Below are 13641 nucleotides of genomic sequence, written 5' to 3' on the forward strand. Positions count from 1 at the left end.
TATGTAGGCCTATTTGACAAATCGATATTTTCTCCAACATAAATATATGATCTTACAACTGTCGCAAATGGGGAACATTAAACTTTTGAGAATGACGTCAGACGCACTCGACGTGAACACAGAGTACTTCAGGGCAGACGTTTAGATCGTATTTCATTTCTCGACAAATTTACTACATCTGTCTATACACCGCAAGCCACGATGTGGTGCGTGGCAGAGGGTACCTCTTGAACCGAAGTCGCTTCCCACTTTCCTGTACCAGTCGCGAATGGCCGGCGGGAAGGACGATTGTTGGAAAGCCTCCGTGTCAACTGGAAGCTCCCTAATTTTACTTTCACGGTCTTTTTACGCGATATCGCAAGAAGAAGCGATATATTGGTTGACTCTTCTAGAAACGTACGCTCTAGGAATTTTAACAGTCCTGCACCAGGCCTCTCTTGTAGCATCTGTCTTTGGAGGTGGTTGTACACATCCATGATTCTTTCACCCTTATTAAATTAACGCGCTGCTCTAGGAGACGAGTGGGATGTCAGCCAGGAGGCTTCGTCTGGGGTGTGGTGTAATGCGTAGGGTAGGATACGACTAGTAGGAAGGGTAAAAGTACAGGGATGAGTTCATAGTGTGGGAGGGTAAGGTTACTCAAATTGGGTTGGGAAAGGACACGGAGAGTTGGGACACTGGAAGGAGGCGGGGGATGGAGATAGAGGCGCGGCAGTAGATAAGGTCGTCAAGAACAGGGGAAAGTATAAAGGGAGGGAGCAGGAGATTAGTCTTTAACGTCCCGTCGACAACGAGGTCATTAGAGACAGAGTACAAGATCGGATTAGGGAAGGAAATAAGTCGTGCTCTTCCAAGGGAACCATCCCGGCATTTGGCTGAAACGACTTAGCGAAATCAGGGAAAACCTAAATCAGGATGTCCGGATGCGGGTTTGAACTATCGTCCTCCCAAATGCGAGTCCAGTGTGCTAGCGACTGCCCCATCTCGCTCGGCTGGAGAGTAGAAAGTATTGGGACTCGAGTTTATGGGAGACGTAGGAGAGCCGAAGGTGTTCTTTTATGAGGTGTGGGAATTTGATAACCTAGTTCAAGACGCGACTGCGGGATGGTAGTTGGGTGCGGAAAGGGAGGCAGTATGTATGTCGTACCACGAACTGGAGGGAGTGATAAAACTTGAGAGGAGCGTAAGGCACTCTGTGATTCTTGCTGAGATTTAAGGACAGGATTTTTACCGCGTTTATTGCCGTGGTTCTTGATCACTGTCCGCAGCTCGTGGTCGTGCGGTAGCATTCTCGCTTCCCGCGCCCGGGTTCCCGGGTTCGATTCCCGGCGGGGTCAGGGATTTTCTCTGCCTCGTGATGACTGGGTGTTGTGTGATGTCCTTAGGTTAGTTAGGTTTAGGTAGTTCTAAGTTCTAGGGGACTATGACCATAGCTGTTAAGTCCCATAGTGCTCAGAGCCATTTGAACCATTTGTTGATCACTGGCTGTTGAAAGACGTCGTTCACAAGTGTATGAGTGGCTGGAGGGAGGTGCGCGGGTGGCACCTTGTTTGTGGACACACAGCCGAGGTCGCTGATGCACCTATGTGCGGAAGCGTTCGAGTCGGAGGTAAAACGGTTCAAATCCTGGTGGTGGATGAAATTTTCGCTGTAAGTGTCAGGCCGGTGAAGGGAGGAGGATTCGTCGCGTCAAGTTTCTAACCACCAGTCTCTGCGCCAATCTCCTGTATTAAATTCCAAAATTGAAGAGAGGGCATGTGACACTATTGATGGTGATCCATCTGTCTGGTGGGAACGTTAAACTCGGCGGCCTCCTTGGTGCTTTTCAAAAGGAAGAGGCTGTGTGACGGCAATGGGTTTCATCGCTTCCCTCCTCCTATCACCCAACAATACAACGCGGCTTCTGTGTTTGCACATGGAATATTGTGATTCGCCACAATAGTTAAGTGGTCAGCGTGGCTGCCATGCGGAGGATACGGAGTCGATTCCCGGTACTGCTTAGAATTTTTCCTTGGTGGGTGATGCGACCGAGTAGTAGCGGCTCCACGGTTTTGAAACAATGTAAAACGGCCGAAGAGCGCCTTACTGACTACATGACCCTCCACACTGCATGATGCCACAAGGCAGAGTACGACACGGTGGCCGATCGACACCCCTCGGTCCTTCAAGGCCTGGACCAGGAGCTCTTTAACACGCAATAGTATTTTCGTGACACTGAATGTATGCAAGCATGCTGCCGGGAGAGTATATTCATCATCGCGTTTGAAATTGTTCAGACATTTTGCAATCTCGACTGCCCATCTGATGACTCGTCGGCATAGATACGGTGCCTTTACAAAAGAGTGAACAGTAGCAAACTCTTCATCCTCATCACGGTCTCATTACATTAAGCAAAAACTGACTTACAAGACTGCCTGAGATGCATAAATCACGAATGCCCTTTTAAGCGTTCTTTAATTCCCGTACTAGTCCCGGCGGAGGTTCGAGTCCTCCCTCCGGCATGGGTGAGTGTGTTTGTACTTAGGATAATTTAGGTTAAGTAGTGTGTAAGCTTAGGGACTGATGACCTTAGCAGTTAAGTTGCGTAAGATTTCACACACACATTTTAATTCCCGTAGGGAGACAGATCGTCTAGTTTCCATGGATTCACTCAGATCTCCTCAAACCTGAGAAACGACGCGCCTCAGCACGAATTTCATTTTGCGGAACAGGAGAAAGTAGACAACAGCGACGGTAGAGGAATGAAGAGCGGAGGGCGAGGGAGCAAATTGCAGAAAGGTAGGACAAGCCACAACAACGTTTGTTTGCACTGTCGCCAACACTGACACGTAAGAATAAACACGCGTAAGCTTCGTGGAACATACGTGCTTCTTAGAGGCTACAGCCTACAGTAGTGAAGTGCTACACTCTCGTTCAACCTATAGTGAAGCAATGAACGTTTCACTTGAAATAATTATCTTCCGGATGTTCTTATTATTTTGGGCTAACAGAATAATAATATAACAAGCACTAAAGACAGCACAGAAATCACTGAAACATGTTTGGAAAAGCAAAAATAAACAAGCTGCGTCTTGCAAGATACAAAATTCCTCTCATATTCTCATCTTCGTGGTGTGGCAATTTTAATGGCCAGTAATGTAGTTACGTTACACACCCCCACGTTACACGCTTCAATTCGGAGCCCTGTAACGGCAGAGGACTGCAACTTGCGTCAGCGAAGCGGCAAAGTCGACCGAAAGCGGGACCACGCCCACTTGTCGCCACCGATTTTGTCCTGATTTATGGTACATGCAGGCTTCACCAGAAATGAAAGTGAAAGAAGTGGAAGCTACAGGTCGTCAGGCGTTGAGAAAAAGGAAGACATTTTTGCTGTGGGTCACGCAAGACATGAGCCATTCATCTTAGCGCAGTTGTCAAGCAGCGATTGGCGCAACGAAGCGAGTGCAAAATCATTATCCGAAGGTGATGACGTTGAAAGGGTTATCTACACTGTAAACGAATCGATATAACGCCCAAAACATTGTATTTATTAAATTTGCATTAAAAGCATGAAAAGGATAGCGAAAGGCAAACTGGGATTTCAAATAAATTTCCGAGAATGGATGATACTAACAGCGTCCACGAGGACTCAGGAAATAACTTTCCAAGAAGGGACTGTAATTAATGCGTTAGTTTCATTCTAACCTTCGGGCAGCCTCGGCAGCTGCAGGCGACCAGTAGTTCCCTCTGTTGGTAAAATCGGGCCACCGAGAAGGAGAAAGAAATTACATCCGCAGAAGACTGCAACAAAATTACAAATTGCATTGCACTGTACGTCATTAACTACCCTCGCCCATATTTGATGAAATGATGCGTAACGCATAGTTCGATCTCAAACTGTGCTATAAGTGGGAACGTTTGATGCATGCAAATGCGGCGTTTACAACATGTGTAAGATGCCAAGACAATTCCTACTTTCCTCGTTTTTTTATGACGAATATCACCCTGCACTTCTAAATCAACTGTAAAATAATAAAAGTATCTAATTTTATATGCGAAGTTCAGGTGTACGCCTTACAGTCACTCCCTGGAAATTTATTTGCAATCCTAAACTTAGCTTTGCCTTTCCGTTACAAGTCTTTGACTGAAAATATTAATAAACACAATTTTCTGAGCATTATTTCGGTTTATTTGCAGTTTAAGTAACGTAAGAATCATTTACACTGGAGCGTCTCGACCCCACAACCTTCGGATTGACGTTCTCTACTCTTTGCGTTGCACAATCGTACGCTGTAAGTACGTTAACATGAAATCTATTTTCTTCCTAAACGCAGAGTCATCTGTCGCTTTTATTTCAGGCCATATGCCGCAAATCTGGACGCAGTAGGCGATGACGAATACGAGCGGTCCCCTTGTGAGAAACATGCGTGACATGTAATATCTCAACCGAAACTGAGAACAGAATAAAAAAATTCGTAAACATTACTTTTCAGCTTGCCCTCGTAGCTTGCTATATTAGAGAAAAGGCACATTTTTGCCACACATTACAGGATACATGTCTACCATTCTGAAAAAAAAAAATGAATTAACGAAGAAAGTTTCTGTGATAGACAAAAGTTGTAAATCCACTCTGGAATAGCTGAATGTAAAAAATAGTTGTGAACGTTGAGTAAGAAGGATCGCTGTCGCTGTTAAAAATCTTTGTTCAAAGACACGAATCGATTTCGCAAACCATATTTGTGTCATGAGGTGATTCTAGTAAAAAAAAAATGATGCAAATATGGTTTGCGAAACCTGTCGTGCCTTTGAATGAAGGTTTTTAACGCTCGCAGCGGTTCTTCTTATTCGACATGGACAATTTCAACTGTGAATGCCTCACATACTAAGCGTTCTGCTAAAGTAGTTATGACTAGACAGTGGACCTTTAGGTTAAAACATATTCTTTTTCTGAGTTCCTAGTTGCAAATAAACTCGTGGTTATGTGTTTCATGACTAATTAAACTCGAAACAATTTTATAGTACCTAAACCAGCCTATTTCGACGCTGAAGCCTATGTTTGCCTGTTTTAGCTTTTAAATCCTGTTTCTTTAATGTTATATACAATTCTTGTATTTTCAAAAAGATAAGAGTTGCTCGGAAGAATCTAAGGTGAGAGGACTGAAGGCGATATATAAAATCTGTTGCACATAGTATCCTGACCAACTGCCTGTTTCCACAATGAAAGATATTCATAGCCTCACACGGACCTCAGATGAAAACAACACATACACAAGGGGAGAGTTACAGCTGCCTAGCCAGTGTAGTAAAGAAACCACACCTCTCTCCTTCGTTATACACGGACTCTCATTGTGGGAGAGCGACGCCATTGTCGAACTTTTATTACACTCTCGCCAAACGTAACTAATATGTAGTGTACCTATGAAACATGTTCATTGTTCAAATCCTATTCTGGTTTCAGTGGGCGAATAGTTCAACAGAACAAATGCCGAACACAGCTAGTTTGAAGTCTACTCGTATAAGACTATGGCTAGCAGAGTTTTCGCACTATACGATGGATGAAAAAATTATGTTCTGTCAAGCAAGCAACAAAGAGGTTAGTCGTTACGCGTTTCTGCTTCTGAGTTTTTCCTGCCCCTCTTCTCACATCTTTCAACACCAGAGTCTTAACGAAGCAGATTATTGTTTAAAATTATACTAATAGCGTACCAGTTGTTCACTTTTATTACAATTTTTAAGTTGCTGAGTTCAGTTTCCGTATCAAAGAAACATAAGCAATGTGGAAATGTCATATCTATAGAGCAAACCATAATGTTTTTAAAGTGACGCACCAAGTGCCAAGTTTTGATTTTTTTTAAGTTCTGAGCTGTAATGAAATGCTATTAAGAGGCAGGATGATAGTTGGAAAACTAAAATTGCTGAACTGTATTGTAAGTTTTTTTTATTTTCATTTATTTTGTTAAAATTAATTACCAGTGTCCCTTAACTACTACTTTTTATGCTTGATTCTGTATAGCATCTTGTTTCTTTCTTGTATTAGGTTTCTAGGAATAAAAAGTCCCACTTAACATGCATATGGGGCTTTTCCTAAGGCAAATGTTGGACTAAAATCAGAATTGAAGCAAACGTTTTTAACGGAGACACGTGATGAATCTACCAAAAAGAACCTATTCTTCAATGACTTTCGTTATTCTAGTGTGGCAGCTGATAGTCCTTCTCGCCTTCTCGAAAAGTAGAAAATTCTATTTTCGAAGATTTTATTGAGAAGTACCGCTATCGGTCTGTTCCTAGAAGTGTTGTCGTCAGTCTGTTCGTGGGGTCAATGTCGCATAAAAATAATGTTGATTCAAGTTACACTGACGCTTTGCGCAGAATCCGGGAAGATATTGTTGAGCCTTGCATGTGGATTTCTGTTGATGAAAGTGCTGACAGTCTTTGCCGGTACACTGTAGATTTGATTGTTGGCATGTTGGACGCAGATGCACCGTCCAGGCTTATTTGGTTTGTTCAAAACAATTCTCGAAGACTAACCATCAAACAATTGTACACTTTGTCAACAATGGGCTGAAACTGCTATAATATCCAGATGCATGAAAATAAGGTGCTTCTGGCCTTCTACATCTACATCTACATGGTTACTCTGCAATTCACACTTAAGTGCCTGGCAGAGGGTTTATCGAACCATTTTCATACTACTTCTCTATCATTCCACTCTCGCATGGCGCGTGGGAAAAAGGAACACCTAAATCTTTCCGCTCGAGATCTGATATCTCTTATTTTATTATGATGATCATTTCACCCTACGTAGGTGGGTGTCAACAAAATATTTTCGCATTCGGAAGAGAAAGTTGGCGATTGAAATTTCGTAAATAGATCTCGCTGCAAAGAAAACCACATTTGTTTCAGTGACTGCCACGCCAACTCGTGTATCATATCAGTGACACTCTCACCCCTATTGAGCGATAACACGAAACGAGCTGCCCTTCTTTGTACTTTTTCGATGTCCTCCGTCAATCCTACCTGGTAAGAATCCCACACGACGCAGCAATATTCCAGCAGAGGACGGACAAGTGTAATGTAGGCTGTCTCTTTAGTGGGTTTGTCGCATCTTCCCAGTGTTCTGCCAACAAAGCGCAGTCCTTGTTTCGCCTTCCCCACAATATTATCTATGTGGTGTTTCCAATTTCAGTTGCTCGTAATTGTAATTCCTAGGTATTTAGTCGAATTGACAGCCCTTAGATTTGTGCGATTTATCGTGTACCCAAAATTTATCGGATTTCTTGTAGTACCCATGTTAATGACCTCGCACTTTTCTTTGTTTACTGCCAATTGCCGCTTTTCGCACCATACAGAAATTCTCTCTAGATAATTTTGTAATTGGAATTTATCGACTGATGATTTTACTAGACGGAAAATTACAGCGTCATCTGCAAACAATCTACGGCGGCTGCTCAGATTATCACCTAGACCATTCATGTAAATCAGGAACAGCAGAGGGCCTATGACACTACCTTGCGGAACGCCAGATATCAGTTCTGTTCTACTCGATAATTTACCGTCTGTTACTACGAACTGTGACCTCTCTGAGAGGAAATCACAAATCCAGTCACACAACTGAGACGATACCTCATATGCACGCAATTTGATTAATAGTCGCTTGTGAGGAACGGAATCAAAAGCCTTCTGGAAATCCAGGAATATGGAATCGATCTGAGGTGTATGGTTGCAGCGTTTCAACTACTTCAAGTATTCTGCCCTTTGATGCTGCATGTAACTTGTGCAGCACATGGTATCAACTGTAAAGCAGAGCAAGTAAGGCTGGTGTTTCTGACGTAAATAAACTAAACTTCAAGATAAATGAAGTTTTTGTGTCCCACTGGGACACGTGATAAGCAGCAGCGGAATACGACATTAAGAATCTCTCAGCCGTCCAGAAGCTATGCGAAAATCAATCTGCCGCATGATGCCACCTCTGAAACTTCAGCAAAACAAATTCCTCAAGAATCCCTCAGTCCAACGGGACTTGGCCTATACTAGAGCTCACTACACATTTATGGCAAGAATTATTTCCGAATTAGACAGCTTACGAGAACATTTCTTTACTGAGAGAAGTTAAAAAGAAAATTAATGAAGCGTCACGTGAAGTGGAAGGAAAAGTGAGGCCAGAGTGCAAAAGATTTTGCTGAAGAACATCGGCCTGGAGGCCTTGTGTGCTGCAGAATAAGTGCTTAGCGGAAAGTGCAGCTGCTCTGATCACAGGATTCCTGTCCAACATTAGCCGAAAGTGAAGTACGCCCTTCTCACATCCGTTGATACAGGATATCCTTTTTCGGCATATAAATTAATACTGACAGGGGCAATAGTTTTCTATGGAAATAACATGCCCAAATGTCAAACCTGCATATTTTACATTATTTTTAGTTTTTCTGCTTAATAATTTTTAGGGATTATTTTAGGTTTTGTATAGCCGAAATGAGGTACTGAAAGAGCTTGTTTGAGGTGCCTAAAATGCGCTTTTCACGACCACATAACCTGCGGTCTAGTTATGACGTAGTGACGATGACGCCGAGCGGGCCGGCAGTGCGGCAAGCCGAGGAGCGGAGGAAGACGAGCACACGCTGGCGAAGTGGTGAATGGAGGCGGCGCATGCGCAGACGGTAGCTACGGCTACGCTGCGGTCGGCGCGCTGCAACCCGACGCCGGCTCCCGCCGCGGCCAGCGCCGGCCGACACGCGACGCCCGCCGCGCGGCCTTCGCCGCCCGCGGCGCCGTGGGAACCGGAGCACGCCGGCCGGCAGGAATCCCACAACACTCCGCAATTACGACTGTGGAAGTGCGAGCACGGCTGCCCCTCGCTACGAGCAGACCCGCACGGGCTCGTCGACCTGTAAACTCTCCAGATACTATGCTTCAAAAGGGAACCTTGTCCAACTCAGTACAAGACTCTAATTCCAAAAAAATATTGACGAAATCATTTCAGATGATTGACCTGTGGGTTCTTTGTGAAACACTGTACGTTGTATTAACTGAACGAAAAACTGTTTAGCCTTTTTCTCAAAACATTTTCATCTTTGTACGGCCTAGGTTTCGGGCTGCAATTCCTCTTTCAAGTACGCAACAGATTCGAAATATGACAACCAAGCGAAGATAAACACGTGGCGGATTCTTAACCTATTAGTCTCGATTTAAACTATAAATGTTATCTCTGTTAACTATTTTCGCATAGTTACATTTTTATTGTGCAACCTTATTGTTGTGTCTAGACAAGAGTCTAGACACAGGGTGAGGTTACCGATAGGCACGCGTACACACACGCCGGCTGGCGTGAGTTCTGGAACAGGATACTTGATGAATGCTATAGAGAAAAATATGCAGCTCCTTGAATACTTAACTTTAATTCATCCTTGTGGTACATTGCTATTGACGATACAAATGAGTCTATCTCCAGATACGGTTAATTACAATCACTGTAAGGCTAATGGCACCTTGCTAGGTCGTAGTCATGGACTTAGCTGAAGGCTATTCTAACTGTCTCTCGGCAAATGAGAGTAAGGCTTCGTCAGTGTAGTCGCTAGCAAAGTCGTAGTAAACTGGGGCGAGTACTAGTCCGTCTTTCTAGACCTGCCCTGTGGTGGCGCTATGTCTGCAAGTACTGACAGTGGCGACACGCGGGTCCGACATGTACTAATGGACCGCGGCCGATTTAAAGCTACCACCTAGCAAGTGTGGTGTCTGGCGGTGACACCACACTTATGATATAAACTAGGACAGCCTTTATTCTATGAATCTATCTACAGACAGGCCAAAAGAAGAAATATTGCAGCTTACCTTCCACAAGTGAAATTTCTAAAGCATAAGCATCATCTCAATGGCAAACGGTTTCTCTGTCTTGAACTATGTCTCACAGACATTAATTAGATGTACCTTCAGTTTAAAGGATAAACACTTGGCCATCATGAAAAGTGGGGCTTATAAAATCATCCGCCAACTATGTTACTCGTAATTCCGCTACATAAGACAAGACTTGGCCGTCAATCTACACTAGGCTCAGAGAACTCCACATAAGCTGTACATTAAGGAAGCCGGATTCATCCAGTTTTGAACACTGCTTAAACCAGACATGTGTAGTGAATGTAGCAGTACTACACATAGAAGAGAACGTTGCAAAGCTCACTCAAATAGAAAGATTAGGAATTTAAAAAAAACCGGTTGTATCGTCACATTTACTATTGAATGACCAGACTCAGTTCAATTATTCATCTCTTTTAGATATTATTGCAGCCTCTGCATCGGAGGGAAACCTTAGCACCTTCGTTTATAAGTACGTAATCACACAAATACGGGTAAAGGCTGTGCTAATGAATGTCACAAGGTTGCACAATACAAATGTAGCTCAGTTCAAATGGGCAACAGAGACAACTTTTACAGTTCAAATCGAGAACTTGGTTGTCATCTTTCTAATCAGTTGTATACTGGAAGATTGGCTTACGATCCGAAACCTAGGTTATATGAAAATAATAAGTTTTGTAAAAAAGGCAAAAAAATGTTTCGTTTACTTAATACGTTTACTTGATAAAATGTTGACAAAACCCTTCAGCTGATAACCTGAGTACATTTCATCAGCGAACGTCGCTGCAAAAATCCATGTTCGCATGTAAAATAATTCCCCTATAATAAGAATTTCCTTTCTTGTACACAGATGAAGGGAACTACCAAATACAGCAACAGGGACATCCCAGGATTGAGGTTTGAAGCTCCTTCATTTACATCTACCGACATACACAGGAAGCCAAAGTACGGTGCGTGGCGGAGCGTACCCCCTACTACTACTAGTCGTTTGCTTTCCTGTTCCATTCGCAAATAGAGGGAGGAAAAAACGACTGTCTCTATCTTTCCGTACGATCCCTAATCTCTAGTATCTTATCTTCGTGTTCCTAACGCGAGATGTATGATGGTGGCAGTGGAATCGTTCTGCAAACAGCTTCAGATGCCGGTTCTCTGAACTTCCTCAATAATGTTCCTCAAAAATAAAGTCACATCCCCGTAATACTCGCTTCTTGTTCGAGCCTACGGATAACGAATCTAGCAGCCCGCCACTGTGTTGCTTCGTTTCTTCTTTTAATCTGACTTAGTGCGGATTCCAGTCACTCGTCCAATACTCAAGAACAGGTCGCACCAGCGTCGTACATGCGGTCTCCTTTACAGATGAACTGCACTTTCCTAAAATTGTCCCAATAAACCGAAGCTGGCCTTTCGTCTCCCGTATCACAATCCTCACATGCTCGTTACACTTTTCCTTCTACAGATAATGTTTACATAAGTTTAAAAGAAATTTAAGTTACTCTCAGGCTGTGTGTTACTTGAAAGGTGTTTTATCTGCATCTACACCCATACTTCACAAACCACTGTATGGTCTGTGGCAGAGGGTACTTCTGGTACGAATATCATCTGCCTCCTTTCTTCCTGCATTCGCGAATGGTGCACGACAAGGTCGACAGTTGATAAATCTCCGTATAGGTTCCAATTCATCACAAATATTTGAGTGGTTCGAAAACGTCTTAAGTAATACAACCCAGTCCGTTGGCTGGACGATGTGTGTTAGTCGAAAAAAAAGTATCGTCAGATTTGTCCCAGGGAAGTGTGATACCACCGCTGTTGTTCTCTATACAGGGTGTTACAAAAAGGTACGGCCAAACTTTCAGGAAACATTCCTCACACACAAAGAAAGAAAATATGTTATGTGGACTTATGTCCGGAAACGCTTAATTTCCATGTTAGAGCTCATTTTAGTTTCGTCAGTATGTACTGTACTTCCTCGATTCACCGCCAGTTGGCCCAATTGAAGGAAGGTAATGTTGACTTCGGTGCTTGTGTTGACATGCGACTCATTGCTCTACAGTACTAGCATCAAGCACATCAGTACGTAGCATCGACAGGATAGTGTTCATTACGAAAGTGGTTTTGCAGTCAGTGCAATGTTTACAAATGCGGAGTTGGCAGATTCCCATTTGATGTGTGGATTAGCACGGGGCAATAGCCGTGGCGCGGTACGTTTTTATCGAGACAGATTTCCGGAACGAAGGTGTCCCGACAGGAAGACGTTCGAAGCAATTGATCGGCGTCTTAGGGAGCACGGAACATTCCAGCCCATGACTCGCGACTGGGGAAGACCTAGAACGACGAGGACACCTGCAAAGGACGAGGGAATTCTTCGTGCAGTTGACGACAACCCTAATGTCAGCGTCAGAGAAGTTGCTGCTGTACAAGGTAAAGTTGACCACGTCACTGTATGGAGAGTGCTACGGGAAAACCAGTTGCTTCCGTACCATGTACAGCGTGTGCAGGCTCTATCAGCAGCTGATTGGCCTCCACGGGTACACTTCTGCGAATGGTTCATCCAACAATGTGTCAATCCTCATTTCAGTGCAAATGTTCTCTTTACGGATGAGGCTTCATTCCAACGTGATCAAATTGTAAATTTTCACAATCAACATGTGTGGGCTGACGAGAATCCGCACGCAATTGTGCAATCACGTCATCAACACAGATTTTCTGTGAACGTTTGGGCAGGCATTGTTGGTGATGTCTTGATTGGGTGCCATGTTCTCCCACCTAAGCTCAGTGGAGCACGTTATCATGATTTCATACGGGATACTCTACCTGTGCTGCTAGAACATGTGCCTTTACAAGTACGACACAACATGTGGTTCATGCACGATGGAGCTCCTGCACATTTCAGTCGAAGTGTTCGTACGCTTCTCAACAACAGATTCGGTGACCGATGTATTGGTAGAGGCGGACTAATTGCATAGCCTCCACGCTCTCTTGACCTCAACCCTCTTGACTTTCATTTATGGGGGCATTTGAAAGTTCTTGTCTACACAACCCCGGTACCAAATGTAGAGACTCTTCGTGGTCGTATTGTGGATGGCTGTGATACAATACGCCATTCTCCAGGGCTGCATCAGCGCATCAGGGATTCCATGCGACGGAGGGTGGATGCATGTATCCTCGCTAACGGAGGACATTTTGAACATTTCCTGTAACAAAGTGTTTGAAGTCACGCTGGTACGTTCTGTTGCTGTGTGTTTCCATTCCATGATTAATGTGATTTGAAGAGAAGTAATAAAATGAGCTCTAAAATGGAAAGTAAGCGTTTCCGGACACATCTCCACATAACATATTTTCTTTCTTTGTGTGTGAGGAATGTCTCCTGAAAGTTTGGCCGTACCTTTTTGTAACACCCTGTATACTGAACATGGCAAAATAAGTGAAGCATCCAGAAGACATTAGCGAATGTCAATGTAACTTCGCACACGTGCACATCATCTGCGGCTATGTAAATGATTAGAACTGTAACACTCTGTGACAGGTAAAACAGCCACAACAGTGCATTAGTGTTGTTCGTCTTTGTGTTGTTGCCAGGCCTGGTAGGGTACACAGGGCGGCGCAAAAGGGGCTGGACACTGGGCACTGATTTAAACAAAAAACTGAATTTATGCTTCATTACAAATACAAGCAATACTTAACTGTTTTTTATGTTCAAGCATCTTTGAAGTCTTTTTAGAACACTGTTACATGCTCTCATGGCATAGTGTGCTATCACTGTCCAAATCACGAAGTGCGTCGTGTATGTAGTCTTTTAGTTTAGCAATGGTCTCAGGC

The sequence above is a fragment of the Schistocerca cancellata genome, chromosome 2 (assembly GCF_023864275.1).
Source record: "Schistocerca cancellata isolate TAMUIC-IGC-003103 chromosome 2, iqSchCanc2.1, whole genome shotgun sequence".
NCBI lineage: Eukaryota > Metazoa > Arthropoda > Insecta > Orthoptera > Acrididae > Schistocerca > Schistocerca cancellata.